The sequence below is a fragment of the Siphateles boraxobius genome, unplaced genomic scaffold, assembly GCF_051911475.1.
Source record: "Siphateles boraxobius isolate OS27281-9 unplaced genomic scaffold, OSU_SipBor_1 6, whole genome shotgun sequence".
In the NCBI taxonomy this organism is placed as follows: domain Eukaryota; kingdom Metazoa; phylum Chordata; class Actinopteri; order Cypriniformes; family Leuciscidae; genus Siphateles; species Siphateles boraxobius.
In genome coordinates this window covers 6804942-6820237 of record NW_027509186.1, presented here as the reverse complement: position 1 = coordinate 6820237, position 15296 = coordinate 6804942, and the positions used below count along the sequence as shown (strand labels likewise).

Here is a 15296-nt window from a genome sequence, read left to right as displayed (position 1 = left end):
TTTTTTAAAGTAAGAAGAACTTTTGAAAAAACTCAAACTCTTTCATGCTCTCTGAAGAATCTCAGAGACTTTTAAAGGCTTTCTGAAGAAGCTCAGGGACTCTTTTTTTTTTTTTTTAAATCAAAAAAGCTTACAGCACCTGGTATTCCCAGGCGGTCTCCCATCCAAGTACTAACCAGGCCCGACCCTGCTTAGCTTCCGAGATCAGACGAGATCGGGCGTGACCAAGGTGGTATGGCCGTAAGCGGAAACTGCTGCCAAAATTGGGCCATTTAAAAGGTTAGACCATTAATGAAGAAAACTAAGAAGAACTTTTGAAAAAACTCAAACTGTTTCATACTCTCTGTAGAATCTCAGAGACTTTTAAAGGCTTTCTGAAGAAGCTCAGTGAGTCTTTTTTTTAAACTAAGAAGAACTTTTGAAAAAACTGAAACTCTTTCATGCTCTCTGAAGAATCTCAGAGACTTTTAAAGGCTTTCTGCAGAAGCTCAGTGAGTCTTTTTTTTAAACTAAGAGGAACTTTTGAAAAAACTCAAACTCTTTCATGCTCTCTGAAGAATCTCAGAGACTTTTAAAGGCTTTCTGAAGAAGCTCAGGGACTCTTTTTTTTTTTTTTAAATCAAAAAAGCTTACAGCACCTGGTATTCCCAGGCGGTCTCCCATCCAAGTACTAACCAGGCCCGACCCTGCTTAGCTTCCGAGATCAGACGAGATCGGGCGTGACCAAGGTGGTATGGCCGTAAGCGAAAACTGCTGCCAAAATTGGGCCATTTAAAAGGTTAGACCATTAATGAAGAAAACTAAGAAGAACTTTTGAAAAAACTCAAACTGTTTCATACTCTCTGTAGAATCTCAGAGACTTTTAAAGGCTTTCTGAAGAAGCTCAGTGAGTCTTTTTTTTAAACTAAGAAGAACTTTTGAAAAAACTGAAACTCTTTCATGCTCTCTGAAGAATCTCAGAGACTTTTAAAGGCTTTCTGCAGAAGCTCAGTGAGTCTTTTTTTTAAACTAAGAGGAACTTTTGAAAAAACTCAAACTCTTTCATGCTCTCTGAAGAATCTCAGAGACTTTTAAAGGCTTTCTGAAGAAGCTCAGGGACTCTTTTTTTTTTTTTTTTTTAAATCAAAAAAGCTTACAGCACCTGGTATTCCCAGGCGGTCTCCCATCCAAGTACTAACCAGGCCCGACCCTGCTTAGCTTCCGAGATCAGACGAGATCGGGCGTGACCAAGGTGGTATGGCCGTAAGCGAAAACTGCTGCCAAAATTGGGCCATTTAAAAGGTTAGACCATTAATGAAGAAAACTAAGAAGAACTTTTGAAAAAACTCAAACTCTTTCATGCTCTCTGAAGAATCTCAGAGACTTTTAAAGGCTTTCTGAAGAAGCTCAGTGAGTCTTTTTTTTAAACTAAGAAGAACTTTTGAAAAAACTCAAACTCTTTCATGCTCTCTGAAGAATCTCAGAGACTTTTAAAGGCTTTCTGCAGAAGCTCAGTGAGTCTTTTTTTTTAAACTAAGAAGAACTTTTGAAAAAACTCAAACTCTTTCATGCTCTCTGAAGAATCTCAGAGACTTTTAAAGGCTTTCTGAAGAAGCTCAGGGACTCTTTTTTTTTTTTAAATCAAAAAAGCTTACAGCACCTGGTATTCCCAGGCGGTCTCCCATCCAAGTACTAACCAGGCCCGACCCTGCTTAGCTTCCGAGATCAGACGAGATCGGGCGTGACCAAGGTGGTATGGCCGTAAGTGAAAACTGCTGCCAAAATTGGGCTATTTAAAAGGTTAGACCATTAATGAAGAAAACTAAGAAGAACTTTTGAAAAAACTCAAACTCTTTCATGCTCTCTGAAGAATCTCAGAGACTTTTAAAGGCTTTCTGAAGAAGCTCAGGGAGTCTTTTTTTTAAACTAAGAAGAACTTTTGAAAAAACTCAAACTCTTTCATGCTCTCTGAAGAATCTCAGAGACTTTTAAAGGCTTTCTGCAGAAGCTCAGTGAGTCTTTTTTTTTAAACTAAGAAGAACTTTTGAAAAAACTCAAACTCTTTCATGCTCTCTGAAGAATCTCAGAGACTTTTAAAGGCTTTCTGAAGAAGCTCAGGGACTCTTTTTTTTTTTTTTTAAATCAAAAAAGCTTACAGCACCTGGTATTCCCAGGCGGTCTCCCATCCAAGTACTAACCAGGCCCGACCCTGCTTAGCTTCCGAGATCAGACGAGATCGGGCGTGACCAAGGTGGTATGGCCGTAAGCGAAAACTGCTGCCAAAATTGGGCCATTTAAAAGGTTAGACCATTAATGAAGAAAACTAAGAAGAACTTTTGAAAAAACTCAAACTGTTTCATACTCTCTGTAGAATCTCAGAGACTTTTAAAGGCTTTCTGAAGAAGCTCAGTGAGTCTTTTTTTTAAACTAAGAAGAACTTTTGAAAAAACTGAAACTCTTTCATGCTCTCTGAAGAATCTCAGAGACTTTTAAAGGCTTTCTGCAGAAGCTCAGTGAGTCTTTTTTTTTAACTAAGAGGAACTTTTGAAAAAACTCAAACTCTTTCATGCTCTCTGAAGAATCTCAGAGACTTTTAAAGGCTTTCTGAAGAAGCTCAGGGACTCTTTTTTTTTTTTTTTAAATCAAAAAAGCTTACAGCACCTGGTATTCCCAGGCGGTCTCCCATCCAAGTACTAACCAGGCCCGACCCTGCTTAGCTTCCGAGATCAGACAAGATCGGGCGTGACCAAGGTGGTATGGCCGTAAGCGAAAACTGCTGCCAAAATTGGGCCATTTAAAAGGTTAGACCATTAATGAAGAAAACTAAGAAGAACTTTTGAAAAAACTCAAACTGTTTCATACTCTCTGTAGAATCTCAGAGACTTTTAAAGGCTTTCTGAAGAAGCTCAGTGAGTCTTTTTTTAAACTAAGAAGAACTTTTGAAAAAACTGAAACTCTTTCATGCTCTCTGAAGAATCTCAGAGACTTTTAAAGGCTTTCTGCAGAAGCTCAGTGAGTCTTTTTTTTAAACTAAGAGGAACTTTTGAAAAAACTCAAACTCTTTCATGCTCTCTGAAGAATCTCAGAGACTTTTAAAGGCTTTCTGAAGAAGCTCAGGGACTCTTTTTTTTTTTAAAATCAAAAAAGCTTACAGCACCTGGTATTCCCAGGCGGTCTCCCATCCAAGTACTAACCAGGCCCGACCCTGCTTAGCTTCCGAGATCAGACGAGATCGGGCGTGACCAAGGTGGTATGGCCGTAAGCGAAAACTGCTGCCAAAATTGGGCTATTTAAAAGGTTAGACCATTAATGAAGAAAACTAAGAAGAACTTTTGAAAAAACTCAAACTCTTTCATGCTCTCTGAAGAATCTCAGAGACTTTTAAAGGCTATCTGAAGAAGCTCAGTGAGTGTTTTTTTTAAACTAAGAAGAACTTTTGAAAAAACTCAAACTCTTTCATGCTCTCTGAAGAATCTCAGAGACTTTTAAAGGCTTTTCTGAAGAAGCTCAGTGAGTCTTTTTTTTAAACTAAGAAGAACTTTTGAAAAAACTCAAACTCTTTCATGCTCTCTGAAGAATCTCAGAGACTTTTAAAGGCTTTCTGAAGAAGCTCAGGGACTCTTTTTTTTTTTTTTTAAATCAAAAAAGCTTACAGCACCTGGTATTCCCAGGCGGTCTCCCATCCAAGTACTAACCAGGCCCGACCCTGCTTAGCTTCCGAGATCAGACAAGATCGGGCGTGACCAAGGTGGTATGGCCGTAAGCGAAAACTGCTGCCAAAATTGGGCCATTTAAAAGGTTAGACCATTAATGAAGAAAACTAAGAAGAACTTTTGAAAAAACTCAAACTGTTTCATACTCTCTGTAGAATCTCAGAGACTTTTAAAGGCTTTCTGAAGAAGCTCAGTGAGTCTTTTTTTTAAACTAAGAAGAACTTTTGAAAAAACTGAAACTCTTTCATGCTCTCTGAAGAATCTCAGAGACTTTTAAAGGCTTTCTGCAGAAGCTCAGTGAGTCTTTTTTTTAAACTAAGAGGAACTTTTGAAAAAACTCAAACTCTTTCATGCTCTCTGAAGAATCTCAGAGACTTTTAAAGGCTTTCTGAAGAAGCTCAGGGACTCTTTTTTTTTTTTAAATCAAAAAAGCTTACAGCACCTGGTATTCCCAGGCGGTCTCCCATCCAAGTACTAACCAGGCCCGACCCTGCTTAGCTTCCGAGATCAGACGAGATCGGGCGTGACCAAGGTGGTATGGCCGTAAGCGAAAACTGCTGCCAAAATTGGGCTATTTAAAAGGTTAGACCATTAATGAAGAAAACTAAGAAGAACTTTTGAAAAAACTCAAACTCTTTCATGCTCTCTGAAGAATCTCAGAGACTTTTAAAGGCTATCTGAAGAAGCTCAGTGAGTGTTTTTTTTAAACTAAGAAGAACTTTTGAAAAAACTCAAACTCTTTCATGCTCTCTGAAGAATCTCAGAGACTTTTAAAGGCTTTTCTGAAGAAGCTCAGTGAGTCTTTTTTTTAAACTAAGAAGAACTTTTGAAAAAACTCAAACTCTTTCATGCTCTCTGAAGAATCTCAGAGACTTTTAAAGGCTTTCTGAAGAAGCTCAGGGACTCTTTTTTTTTTTTTTTAAATCAAAAAAGCTTACAGCACCTGGTATTCCCAGGCGGTCTCCCATCCAAGTACTAACCAGGCCCGACCCTGCTTAGCTTCCGAGATCAGACAAGATCGGGCGTGACCAAGGTGGTATGGCCGTAAGCGAAAACTGCTGCCAAAATTGGGCCATTTAAAAGGTTAGACCATTAATGAAGAAAACTAAGAAGAATTTTTGAAAAAACTCAAACTGTTTCATACTCTCTGTAGAATCTCAGAGACTTTTAAAGGCTTTCTGAAGAAGCTCAGTGAGTCTTTTTTTTAAACTAAGAAGAACTTTTGAAAAAACTGAAACTCTTTCATGCTCTCTGAAGAATCTCAGAGACTTTTAAAGGCTTTCTGCAGAAGCTCAGTGAGTCTTTTTTTTAAACTAAGAGGAACTTTTGAAAAAACTCAAACTCTTTCATGCTCTCTGAAGAATCTCAGAGACTTTTAAAGGCTTTCTGAAGAAGCTCAGGGACTCTTTTTTTTTTTTAAATCAAAAAAGCTTACAGCACCTGGTATTCCCAGGCGGTCTCCCATCCAAGTACTAACCAGGCCCGACCCTGCTTAGCTTCCGAGATCAGACGAGATCGGGCGTGACCAAGGTGGTATGGCCGTAAGCGAAAACTGCTGCCAAAATTGGGCTATTTAAAAGGTTAAACCATTAATGAAGAAAACTAAGAAGAACTTTTGAAAAAACTCAAACTCTTTCATGCTCTCTGAAGAATCTCAGAGACTTTTAAAGGCTATCTGAAGAAGCTCAGTGAGTGTTTTTTTTAAACTAAGAAGAACTTTTGAAAAAACTCAAACTCTTTCATGCTCTCTGAAGAATCTCAGAGACTTTTAAAGGCTTTTCTGAAGAAGCTCAGTGAGTCTTTTTTTTAAACTAAGAAGAACTTTTGAAAAAACTCAAACTCTTTCATGCTCTCTGAAGAATCTCAGAGACTTTTAAAGGCTTTCTGAAGAAGCTCAGGGACTCTTTTTTTTTTTTAAATCAAAAAAGCTTACAGCACCTGGTATTCCCAGGCGGTCTCCCATCCAAGTACTAACCAGGCCCGACCCTGCTTAGCTTCCGAGATCAGACGAGATCGGGCGTGACCAAGGTGGTATGGCCGTAAGTGAAAACTGCTGCCAAAATTGGGCTATTTAAAAGGTTAGACCATTAATGAAGAAAACTAAGAAGAACTTTTGAAAAAACTCAAACTCTTTCATGCTCTCTGAAGAATCTCAGAGACTTTTAAAGGCTTTCTGAAGAAGCTCAGGGACTCTTTTTTTAAACTAAGAAGAACTTTTGAAAAAACTCAAACTCTTTCATGCTCTCTGAAGAATCTCAGAGACTTTTAAAGGCTTTCTGAAGAAGCTCAGTGAGTCTTTTTTTTAAAGTAAGAAGAACTTTTGAAAAAACTCAAACTCTTTCATGCTCTCTGAAGAATCTCAGAGACTTTTAAAGGCTTTCTGAAGAAGCTCAGGGACTCTTTTTTTTTTTTTAAATCAAAAAAGCTTACAGCACCTGGTATTCCCAGGCGGTCTCCCATCCAAGTACTAACCAGGCCCGACCCTGCTTAGCTTCCGAGATCAGACGAGATCGGGCGTGACCAAGGTGGTATGGCCGTAAGCGAAAACTGCTGCCAAAATTGGGCCATTTAAAAGGTTAGACCATTAATGAAGAAAACTAAGAAGAACTTTTGAAAAAACTCAAACTGTTTCATACTCTCTGTAGAATCTCAGAGACTTTTAAAGGCTTTCTGAAGAAGCTCAGTGAGTCTTTTTTTTAAACTAAGAAGAACTTTTGAAAAAACTGAAACTCTTTCATGCTCTCTGAAGAATCTCAGAGACTTTTAAAGGCTTTCTGCAGAAGCTCAGTGAGTCTTTTTTTTAAACTAAGAGGAACTTTTGAAAAAACTCAAACTCTTTCATGCTCTCTGAAGAATCTCAGAGACTTTTAAAGGCTTTCTGAAGAAGCTCAGGGACTCTTTTTTTTTTTTTTTTAAATCAAAAAAGCTTACAGCACCTGGTATTCCCAGGCGGTCTCCCATCCAAGTACTAACCAGGCCCGACCCTGCTTAGCTTCCGAGATCAGACGAGATTTTTTTTTTTTTTTTTTTTTTTTTCTTTCTTTCTCTTTTTTTTTTTTTTTTTTTTTAATAATATTTCAATTAATAACAATATTTTCATTTAAAAACAAAACAAGAACAAGAACAAATACAAAAACAAGGACAAAAACAATTACATATACAAGCAAAAAACATCTTTACACATTTTCAGGCAATACAACTTTAAAACCATAACTTGTTTTAACAATATACGCATTATTTCTTAATATACATTCTTCAAATATTTCCATTTTCTCGTTCATTTTAAAATAATCATATAAAACTTTCAATTCGTCACTCAAGATCTGCTTATAAAACACACTTATTGGAAGTTCTATTTTCTTTTCTTTCATTAGATTCCTTCTTCTCCATATAGCAAATCTTGCAACTGTTAGCATAAAATTAAGAGCAAACTTATTTTTTGCTTTACCATTAAAACCAAATAAAAAAGTTGTTTCCCATTCTTCTAAAATTATTCTTTTATCAAATAAAAAATCACCTATTATCTTTTTTAACATTTTCATAAAACCATTTAACTTTTTACAATTTACAAACAAATGCATAACACCTTCTTTTTTTTCCATACATACTTTACATTTTTCATCTTGTAACAACCCTATTTTACACAATATCATGTCTGTCTTTATACAATTGTGTCTTAATAAATAATCAAAATTTTCCAACATAGGACTCTTAAAATTAATTCTCACATTTTTCCATATGTTGGATGCATCAAAATTATCAAATAGTTTTCCCCAATACTCAATTGCTTTTGGTATTTTAAAAACAGACTTACATAAACAACCATAAAACATTTTTAAAGTACAATCATTAAAATAAATATTTTCATCTTTTCTTTTTAAAAATACATTCAAATTTTCATACACTTTTACTTTATCTTCAATATTTTTTATCCATTCTACTGGTATGGCTTCTTTTATTTTCAAATATTGCTCCTTTATCAATTGCTTATTTTCTATATCTTCATTTACTTCTAATGTGTCTATGATTGCTTGTAAAGGTAAAAATCCTGGTATTACCTCATATAAAATGTCTTTAACTTGTTTTAGTCCTGCATAATACCAACTCTTATAAAAAAAGGTGTTTCTGTTGAATATAATATGTTGATTTAAAAAGAGTGGTTGCTTCAATAGTTGTTCTCTCCCTTTAAACTCAATATTTACATTTTCTTTGAAACCTTTCCATGCTTTTAAAAGTTCTTTATAAAATTCCGGTATCCCCTCTATCATATTGTCCTTAAAATGCATCCATATAAAATCATCCCCCATTTTTCCACACTTATTTATATAAAAACTCATTATTTTTTTCCAAATTAAATCATCCTTTTTTAAAAACTTTTTTACAGTCTTTATTCTCAAACTTTGCTTTCTTATCATTGGATCTATCAGTCCCAAACCTCCCTTATCTACCTCTCCAATAATTGTGTCATAAGCTATTTTAGCTGGTTTACCATCCCACATAAAATTTAAAATACATGTTTTTATTCTTTTATACACCCATGTTGGCAGACTAACCACATTTAAAATATACCACATCTTAGATAAAAAAAGAGAGTTTAAAACCAATACTTTCCCTTTTATAAATAATTGTCTTTGTTTCCAAAAGTTTAGTCTTTTTTCCATTTTTCCTATAGTCTCCTCCCAAACCAGATCTCTTGTTCTAATTTCATCTCTTCCTAGTGTTATTCCTAAAATTTTTAGTTCATTCTTCTGTTCTTTAAAGTTCCATTGTCTTCCTAAAATATCTACCTTCCCCATTCTCATATATTCAGTCTTATCATTATTGACTTTAGCCCCTGTTCCACCACAATATTTTCCCAATATTAACATTGCCTTCTCAATACTCTTAAAATCTTTTAAAAACAAAGTGGTATCATCTGCATATTGAAATATTTTCTGATGTACTTCCTCATTTTCCAAAACTATTCCTTGTATCTGTTTTTCTTTGTTTATTGCAAGTCCTAATGGCTCAGCAACTAAAGTGTATAGTAGTGCTGATAATGGACATCCCTGCCTTATTGACCTTGATATCTTAATAAAATCTGTTAAAAACCCATTTACTTTTATACAACTTAAAATATCATTATAAAAACATTTCATCCATGCAATAAAAATTCCCCCAAAACCAAATTGTTCCAATATATCAAATAAATATTTGTGCTCTACTCTATCAAATGCCTTTTCCAGATCTATACTAATCAAATATCCTTCTTTACCTTTTTCTTTCATATACCACATTAAATCTCTAATACTTGTTACTATATCCGATATATCACGGTTTAAAACACCATATGCTTGATTTGTTTTTATAATGTTTGGAATCACTTTTTTCAGTCTGTTTGCTAAAATCTTGGCCAGTATCTTGTAATCAGTATTTAACATGCTCAATGGTCTATAATTTTTAAGCTCTTCTCTTTCCCCTTTATTTTTATATATTATCTTAATTATTCCTTTCTTCATACTTTCACTTAACTTTTTCTGTTTAAAAATATCAATAAATAAATCATGCAAAATTGGCGTTAAAACATTCTTAAAAACCTTATAAAATTCAGCTGGTAAACCATCTAGGCCTGAACTTTTCCCATTACTCATCTGATCTATAGCTTCATCTATTTCTTCTTCTTCTATTTCCTTATCACACATTTTCTTATCTTCTTCATTTACTTTTGTTTCAATTTGATTCAATAAAAACTCTTCATCTTCCTCATTTATTTTATCTTTTTTAAATAAAATAGCATAAAAATCCTTCACTTCATTTAAAATACCTTCTTTTTCTTTCACAACCTTTCCGTTTTTTGAAATACTTTTTATCATTTCTGCTTGTTTTCTTGTTTTTTCCAAATCATAAAAAAAATGTGTACTCCTTTCTCCTTCTACTGTATTTTTCGCTCTACTTCTTATTTTAGCTCCCATGCACTTTGCCTCTTCTATTTTTTTCAATTTCTCTTCTAATATCACTATTCTATTCCCATCCATCCTTCCTTCTGACACTTTTTTCATTTCTTCTTCCCATTCCTTGTTTAATAATCTTTCTTTACTTTTCTTTATTCTTTGCATTTTCTTTGAATATTCAATAGATAGTTTTTTAATATCTATTTTTAAATTATCCCACCACACACTTTTTGCTTCTTCATATAGGACATTATTAATGTTATTTATTATATAATTTTCTACTTCCATTTTATAAATGTCATTTTTTAAAAGTTCCGTATTAAAAACCCACACCCCTGGCCCTCTCTCTACACCACTATAATCAATGATTACATTTAAAAAATCATGATCACTTCCACTAAACATTTTGTAAAATACTTTTGTAACGAAACTTCCCAAATGTCTGTTACATAATACCAAATCAATTCTACTTTGTTTTAAAACTTTGTTTACCATTTGTCTTCTTGAATATTCTCTTTTTACTCTGTTTCTTTCCCTCCATAAATCTATAAATCTGTGTTTTCCCATAACTTTCTTTAATTCTTTTCTCCCAACATCTGCTCTATACACCATGTAATCCTCCACATCTATTCGTTCTAAAACAGTATTAAAATCACCAATTAAAATCGAACATTTATATTTCTCTATTAGAACATCCATTTCTTTAAAAAAAGTAGCACGTTCTAGGTCTTCATTTGGTGCATGAATATTACATATTGTTATTTCTTCTTCTTTTCCTTCGACCTTGACCATCAATGTCCTTCCTATCTTATCCGTAAATATAACTGTTGCTTTTTGTATTGTACCCCTTCTTATTAAAATTGCTACTCCTTTTTTCCTATTAGGATCATTATTGTAAAAAAATTCCCCGTCCCATATTTTCTTCAAATCATTTGTTTTTTCATCATTCCATCCTGTCTCTTGTATACATATTATGTCATTTTTCTTTGTCAAATGATTAATATTCTCAAATTTAGTCATAGTTGACAATCCCCTTGCATTGATTGAAACTATGCTCAATTGACTCATATACAAAATAAAAGTAACATAGAAACAAACAAAAAAACTCATCACTTTGGTTCAGTCTCTTTCAAAACCGCATCTCCTGGTCCAGTCCTTTCAGCTTTTTTCCTATTTTTTTCTTTAGATTCTCTTCTTATTCTTTGTTTCTCCATCACCTTCTCAATGTTAATTTGTCCTGTTGTTTTTAGTTTACTCCCCCCACTCAAAATGTTTTTCTTCCCACTTTCATTTCCACCAATAGTTTTATTCTTAGTGTCTCTTACCTCATCTATGTTTGTACTGTCCTTTGGTCCATCATTGTCATCTTCTTTGTTTTTCATCCCATCCTGTTCAACTTTATCTGCAATTATTTGTAGTTCTGTCATCGTTTCTGTCTCTTCTTCTCCATCCCGTTCGTCTTTACTTCCTCCTTCTTCTTCTCTGCTCTGTATATCCATTATTAATCCACGTGTTTGTTGTAGTACACTTCCTTCATCATCCTCTTCCACATTCACCTCGTCGTTGAGTGTCTCCGTCTCCATTTCCTCATGTTCCTCTTCGTATGTTTCACATCTGCACCTGAGAAATGCCTTTCCGCAGCCTTGGCACCGCGGGGCTTTGCAGTCCCGTGCATAATGCCCCTGCTCCAGGCATTCTCTGCATATTAATTGTGGACAGTCCTTTTTTTCATGATCCACACTCGCACATATTCTACACGTCTTCACCTGGTGATCATGAATCACCCTGAAAAACTGCCATCCTTCTTCCGTTTCGAATCTTGTGTTATATGGCAGAGACACCACGTCTTTTGGAAATTTAACTCGTATAAATCTTGTTCCATCCGCCACAATTGTCCCAGGGTAATACCTTCTTCTCAGAGGAAGTATCGGTGTAACCCCCCAGCTTGTCAGTTTTTGTAAAACATCCTCATCATTAATATAGTTTGGCAATTGTAAAAAAGATACCATCCTTTCCGTTCCACAAAGTTTTGTTATTTCACAACATTGTCCATTTATTTGTATTCCATCCAATAATTGTTCACAGTCTTATTCTTTCTCCAATGTAAGTTCATATTCAAATTCAGTTTTTTTCCTTAGTCCATATAATTTTCCCAATCCAGTTTTGTCCTCCACAGCTTTAATTATCATCATAACCGTTAGTTGTTCTGGGTTTTTCACATTCATTGTTAACGTTGTTTCTTTTTTGTACTCTCTCTGGTATCTCATTTTTCCTCTCAACTTATTTATCATTTCATCTTTTTGACTTTTCTCTTGTCTCTTTTCACCATTTACATCATCCTTTTCTTTACCTTGTATCTTCTGTTGTTCAGTCCTTCCTTTATCCATTTCAACTCCATTTCTCTTCTTTCTCGAAACCACAGATGCCCATGTTTCGTTGTCATCTTTATCTTTTCCATTGTCCTTTTCTTTGTTCCTTTCAGTGTAATCATTATCCTCAATCTCTTGGTCTAATATCCGTTCCTGTTCCATAGCCATAGTATCAGTCATTTTGAAAAATAAATAAATAAATAAATAAAACCTCAGACAGTAAAATACCTGTCTGAGGTTTAAACAAAACTAAATTAAGAAGACAGCTAGTAACTTAATGAATTATCAAAAGAAATCACAATAAAGAAAAACAAAAAATAGGAGAGCCTTTCTCTCCAAACTGCCACCTCACACTTCCTGGATCAGACGAGATCGGGCGTGACCAAGGTGGTATGGCCGTAAGCGAAAACTGCTGCCAAAATTGGGCTATTTAAAAGGTTAGACCATTAATGAAGAAAACTAAGAAGAACTTTTGAAAAAACTCAAACTCTTTCAACCTCTCTGAAGAATCTCAGAGACTTTTAAAGGCTTTCTGAAGAAGCTCAGTGAGTCTTTTTTTTAAACTAAGAAGAACTTTTGAAAAAACTCAAACTCTTTCATGCTCTCTGAAGAATCTCAGAGACTTTTAAAGGCTTTCTGAAGAAGCTCAGGGACTCTTTTTTTTTTTTTTTTTTTTTTTTTAAATCAAAAAAGCTTACCGCACCTGGTATTCCCAGGCGGTCTCCCATCCAAGTACTAACCAGGCCCGACCCTGCTTAGCTTCCGAGATCAGACGAGATCGGGCGTGACCAAGGTGGTATGGCCGTAAGCGAAAACTGCTGCCAAAATTGGGCCATTTAAAAGGTTAGACCATTAATGAAGAAAACTAAGAAGAACTTTTGAAAAAACTCAAACTCTTTCATGCTCTCTGAAGAATCTCAGAGACTTTTAAAGGCTTTCTGAAGAAGCTCAGTGAGTCTTTTTTTTAAACTAAGAGGAACTTTTGAAAAAACTCAAACTCTTTCATGCTCTCTGAAGAATCTCAGAGACTTTTAAAGGCTTTCTGAAGAAGCTCAGGGACTCTTTTTTTTTTTTAAATCAAAAAAGCTTACAGCACCTGGTATTCCCAGGCGGTCTCCCATCCAAGTACTAACCAGGCCCGACCCTGCTTAGCTTCCGAGATCAGACGAGATCGGGCGTGACCAAGGTGGTATGGCCGTAAGCGAAAACTGCTGCCAAAATTGGGCTATTTAAAAGGTTAGACCATTAATGAAGAAAACTAAGAAGAACTTTTGAAAAAACTCAAACTCTTTCATGCTCTCTGAAGAATCTCAGAGACTTTTAAAGGCTTTCTGAAGAAGCTCAGTGAGTCTTTTTTTTAAACTAAGAAGAACTTTTGAAAAAACTCAAACTCTTTCATGCTCTCTGAAGAATCTCAGAGACTTTTAAAGGCTTTCTGAAGAAGCTCAGTGAGTGTTTTTTTTAAACTAAGAAGAACTTTTGAAAAAACTCAAACTCTTTCATGCTCTCTGAAGAATCTCAGAGACTTTTAAAGGCTTTCTGAAGAAGCTCAGTGAGTCTTTTTTTTAAACTAAGAAGAACTTTTGAAAAAACTGAAACTCTTTCATGCTCTCTGAAGAATCTCAGAGACTTTTAAAGGCTTTCTGAAGAAGCTCAGTGAGTGTTTTTTTTAAACTAAGAAGAACTTTTGAAAAAACTCAAACTCTTTCATGCTCTCTGAAGAATCTCAGAGACTTTTAAAGGCTTTTCTGAAGAAGCTCAGTGAGTCTTTTTTTTAAACTAAGAAGAACTTTTGAAAAAACTCAAACTCTTTCATGCTCTCTGAAGAATCTCAGAGACTTTTAAAGGCTTTCTGAAGAAGCTCAGGGACTCTTTTTTTTTTTTAAATCAAAAAAGCTTACAGCACCTGGTATTCCCAGGCGGTCTCCCATCCAAGTACTAACCAGGCCCGACCCTGCTTAGCTTCCGAGATCAGTCGAGATCGGGCGTGACCAAGGTGGTATGGCCGTAAGTGAAAACTGCTGCCAAAATTGGGCTATTTAAAAGGTTAGACCATTAATGAAGAAAACTAAGAAGAACTTTTGAAAAAACTCAAACTCTTTCATGCTCTCTGAAGAATCTCAGAGACTTTTAAAGGCTTTCTGAAGAAGCTCAGGGAGTCTTTTTTTAAACTAAGAAGAACTTTTGAAAAAACTCAAACTCTTTCATGCTCTCTGAAGAATCTCAGAGACTTTTAAAGGCTTTCTGAAGAAGCTCAGTGAGTCTTTTTTTTAAAGTAAGAAGAACTTTTGAAAAAACTCAAACTCTTTCATGCTCTCTGAAGAATCTCAGAGACTTTTAAAGGCTTTCTGAAGAAGCTCAGGGACTCTTTTTTTTTTTTAAATCAAAAAAGCTTACAGCACCTGGTATTCCCAGGCGGTCTCCCATCCAAGTACTAACCAGGCCCGACCCTGCTTAGCTTCCGAGATCAGACGAGATCGGGCGTGACCAAGGTGGTATGGCCGTAAGCGAAAACTGCTGCCAAAATTGGGCCATTTAAAAGGTTAGACCATTAATGAAGAAAACTAAGAAGAACTTTTGAAAAAACTCAAACTGTTTCATACTCTCTGTAGAATCTCAGAGACTTTTAAAGGCTTTCTGAAGAAGCTCAGTGAGTCTTTTTTTTAAACTAAGAAGAACTTTTGAAAAAACTGAAACTCTTTCATGCTCTCTGAAGAATCTCAGAGACTTTTAAAGGCTTTCTGCAGAAGCTCAGTGAGTCTTTTTTTTAAACTAAGAGGAACTTTTGAAAAAACTCAAACTCTTTCATGCTCTCTGAAGAATCTCAGAGACTTTTAAAGGCTTTCTGAAGAAGCTCAGGGACTCTTTTTTTTTTTTTAAATCAAAAAAGCTTACAGCACCTGGTATTCCCAGGCGGTCTCCCATCCAAGTACTAACCAGGCCCGACCCTGCTTAGCTTCCGAGATCAGACGAGATCGGGCGTGACCAAGGTGGTATGGCCGTAAGCGAAAACTGCTGCCAAAATTGGGCAATTTAAAAGGTTAGACCATTAATGAGGAAAAATAAGAAGAACTTTTGAAAAAACTCAAACTCTTTCATGCTCTCTGAAGAATCTCAGAGACTTTTAAAGGCTTTCTGAAGAAGCTCAGTGAGTCTTTTTTTTAAACTAAGAAGAACTTTTGAAAAAACTCAAACTCTTTCATGCTCTCTGAAGAATCTCAGAGACTTTTAAAGGCTTTCTGCAGAAGCTCAGTGAGTCTTTTTTTTTAAACTAAGAAGAACTTTTGAAAAAACTCAAACTCTTT

At 35.2% G+C, this 15296-nt stretch overlaps 18 non-coding genes across 18 annotated transcripts; all 18 read right to left on the bottom strand.

The window, feature by feature from the left end:
• Positions 1-127: 127 nt before the first annotated feature.
• Positions 128-246, bottom strand: LOC143716828 (5S ribosomal RNA). The gene has a single exon (XR_013196277.1). It is a non-coding gene; the product is annotated as a 5S ribosomal RNA (ribosomal RNA).
• Positions 247-626: 380 nt separating this feature from the next.
• Positions 627-745, bottom strand: LOC143716827 (5S ribosomal RNA). The gene has a single exon (XR_013196276.1). It is a non-coding gene; the product is annotated as a 5S ribosomal RNA (ribosomal RNA).
• Positions 746-1129: 384 nt separating this feature from the next.
• Positions 1130-1248, bottom strand: LOC143716826 (5S ribosomal RNA). Its single transcript, XR_013196275.1, has one exon. It is a non-coding gene; the product is annotated as a 5S ribosomal RNA (ribosomal RNA).
• Positions 1249-1627: 379 nt separating this feature from the next.
• LOC143716671 (5S ribosomal RNA) lies at positions 1628-1746 on the bottom strand. Its single transcript, XR_013196135.1, has one exon. It is a non-coding gene; the product is annotated as a 5S ribosomal RNA (ribosomal RNA).
• Positions 1747-2128: 382 nt separating this feature from the next.
• Positions 2129-2247, bottom strand: LOC143716825 (5S ribosomal RNA). Its single transcript, XR_013196274.1, has one exon. It is a non-coding gene; the product is annotated as a 5S ribosomal RNA (ribosomal RNA).
• A 381-nt stretch (positions 2248-2628) lies between these two features.
• LOC143716703 (5S ribosomal RNA) lies at positions 2629-2747 on the bottom strand. Its single transcript, XR_013196165.1, has one exon. It is a non-coding gene; the product is annotated as a 5S ribosomal RNA (ribosomal RNA).
• Positions 2748-3124: 377 nt separating this feature from the next.
• On the bottom strand, positions 3125-3243 carry LOC143716824 (5S ribosomal RNA). The gene has a single exon (XR_013196273.1). It is a non-coding gene; the product is annotated as a 5S ribosomal RNA (ribosomal RNA).
• A 382-nt stretch (positions 3244-3625) lies between these two features.
• Positions 3626-3744, bottom strand: LOC143716702 (5S ribosomal RNA). Its single transcript, XR_013196164.1, has one exon. It is a non-coding gene; the product is annotated as a 5S ribosomal RNA (ribosomal RNA).
• Positions 3745-4122: 378 nt separating this feature from the next.
• LOC143716823 (5S ribosomal RNA) lies at positions 4123-4241 on the bottom strand. Its single transcript, XR_013196272.1, has one exon. It is a non-coding gene; the product is annotated as a 5S ribosomal RNA (ribosomal RNA).
• A 382-nt stretch (positions 4242-4623) lies between these two features.
• On the bottom strand, positions 4624-4742 carry LOC143716701 (5S ribosomal RNA). Its single transcript, XR_013196163.1, has one exon. It is a non-coding gene; the product is annotated as a 5S ribosomal RNA (ribosomal RNA).
• Positions 4743-5120: 378 nt separating this feature from the next.
• On the bottom strand, positions 5121-5239 carry LOC143716822 (5S ribosomal RNA). Its single transcript, XR_013196271.1, has one exon. It is a non-coding gene; the product is annotated as a 5S ribosomal RNA (ribosomal RNA).
• Positions 5240-5618: 379 nt separating this feature from the next.
• On the bottom strand, positions 5619-5737 carry LOC143716670 (5S ribosomal RNA). Its single transcript, XR_013196134.1, has one exon. It is a non-coding gene; the product is annotated as a 5S ribosomal RNA (ribosomal RNA).
• Positions 5738-6115: 378 nt separating this feature from the next.
• LOC143716821 (5S ribosomal RNA) lies at positions 6116-6234 on the bottom strand. The gene has a single exon (XR_013196270.1). It is a non-coding gene; the product is annotated as a 5S ribosomal RNA (ribosomal RNA).
• Positions 6235-12682: 6448 nt separating this feature from the next.
• Positions 12683-12801, bottom strand: LOC143716699 (5S ribosomal RNA). The gene has a single exon (XR_013196161.1). It is a non-coding gene; the product is annotated as a 5S ribosomal RNA (ribosomal RNA).
• Positions 12802-13075: 274 nt separating this feature from the next.
• On the bottom strand, positions 13076-13194 carry LOC143716817 (5S ribosomal RNA). The gene has a single exon (XR_013196266.1). It is a non-coding gene; the product is annotated as a 5S ribosomal RNA (ribosomal RNA).
• Positions 13195-13885: 691 nt separating this feature from the next.
• LOC143716747 (5S ribosomal RNA) lies at positions 13886-14004 on the bottom strand. Its single transcript, XR_013196208.1, has one exon. It is a non-coding gene; the product is annotated as a 5S ribosomal RNA (ribosomal RNA).
• A 377-nt stretch (positions 14005-14381) lies between these two features.
• Positions 14382-14500, bottom strand: LOC143716805 (5S ribosomal RNA). The gene has a single exon (XR_013196260.1). It is a non-coding gene; the product is annotated as a 5S ribosomal RNA (ribosomal RNA).
• Positions 14501-14879: 379 nt separating this feature from the next.
• LOC143716794 (5S ribosomal RNA) lies at positions 14880-14998 on the bottom strand. The gene has a single exon (XR_013196249.1). It is a non-coding gene; the product is annotated as a 5S ribosomal RNA (ribosomal RNA).
• Positions 14999-15296: the final 298 nt, after the last annotated feature.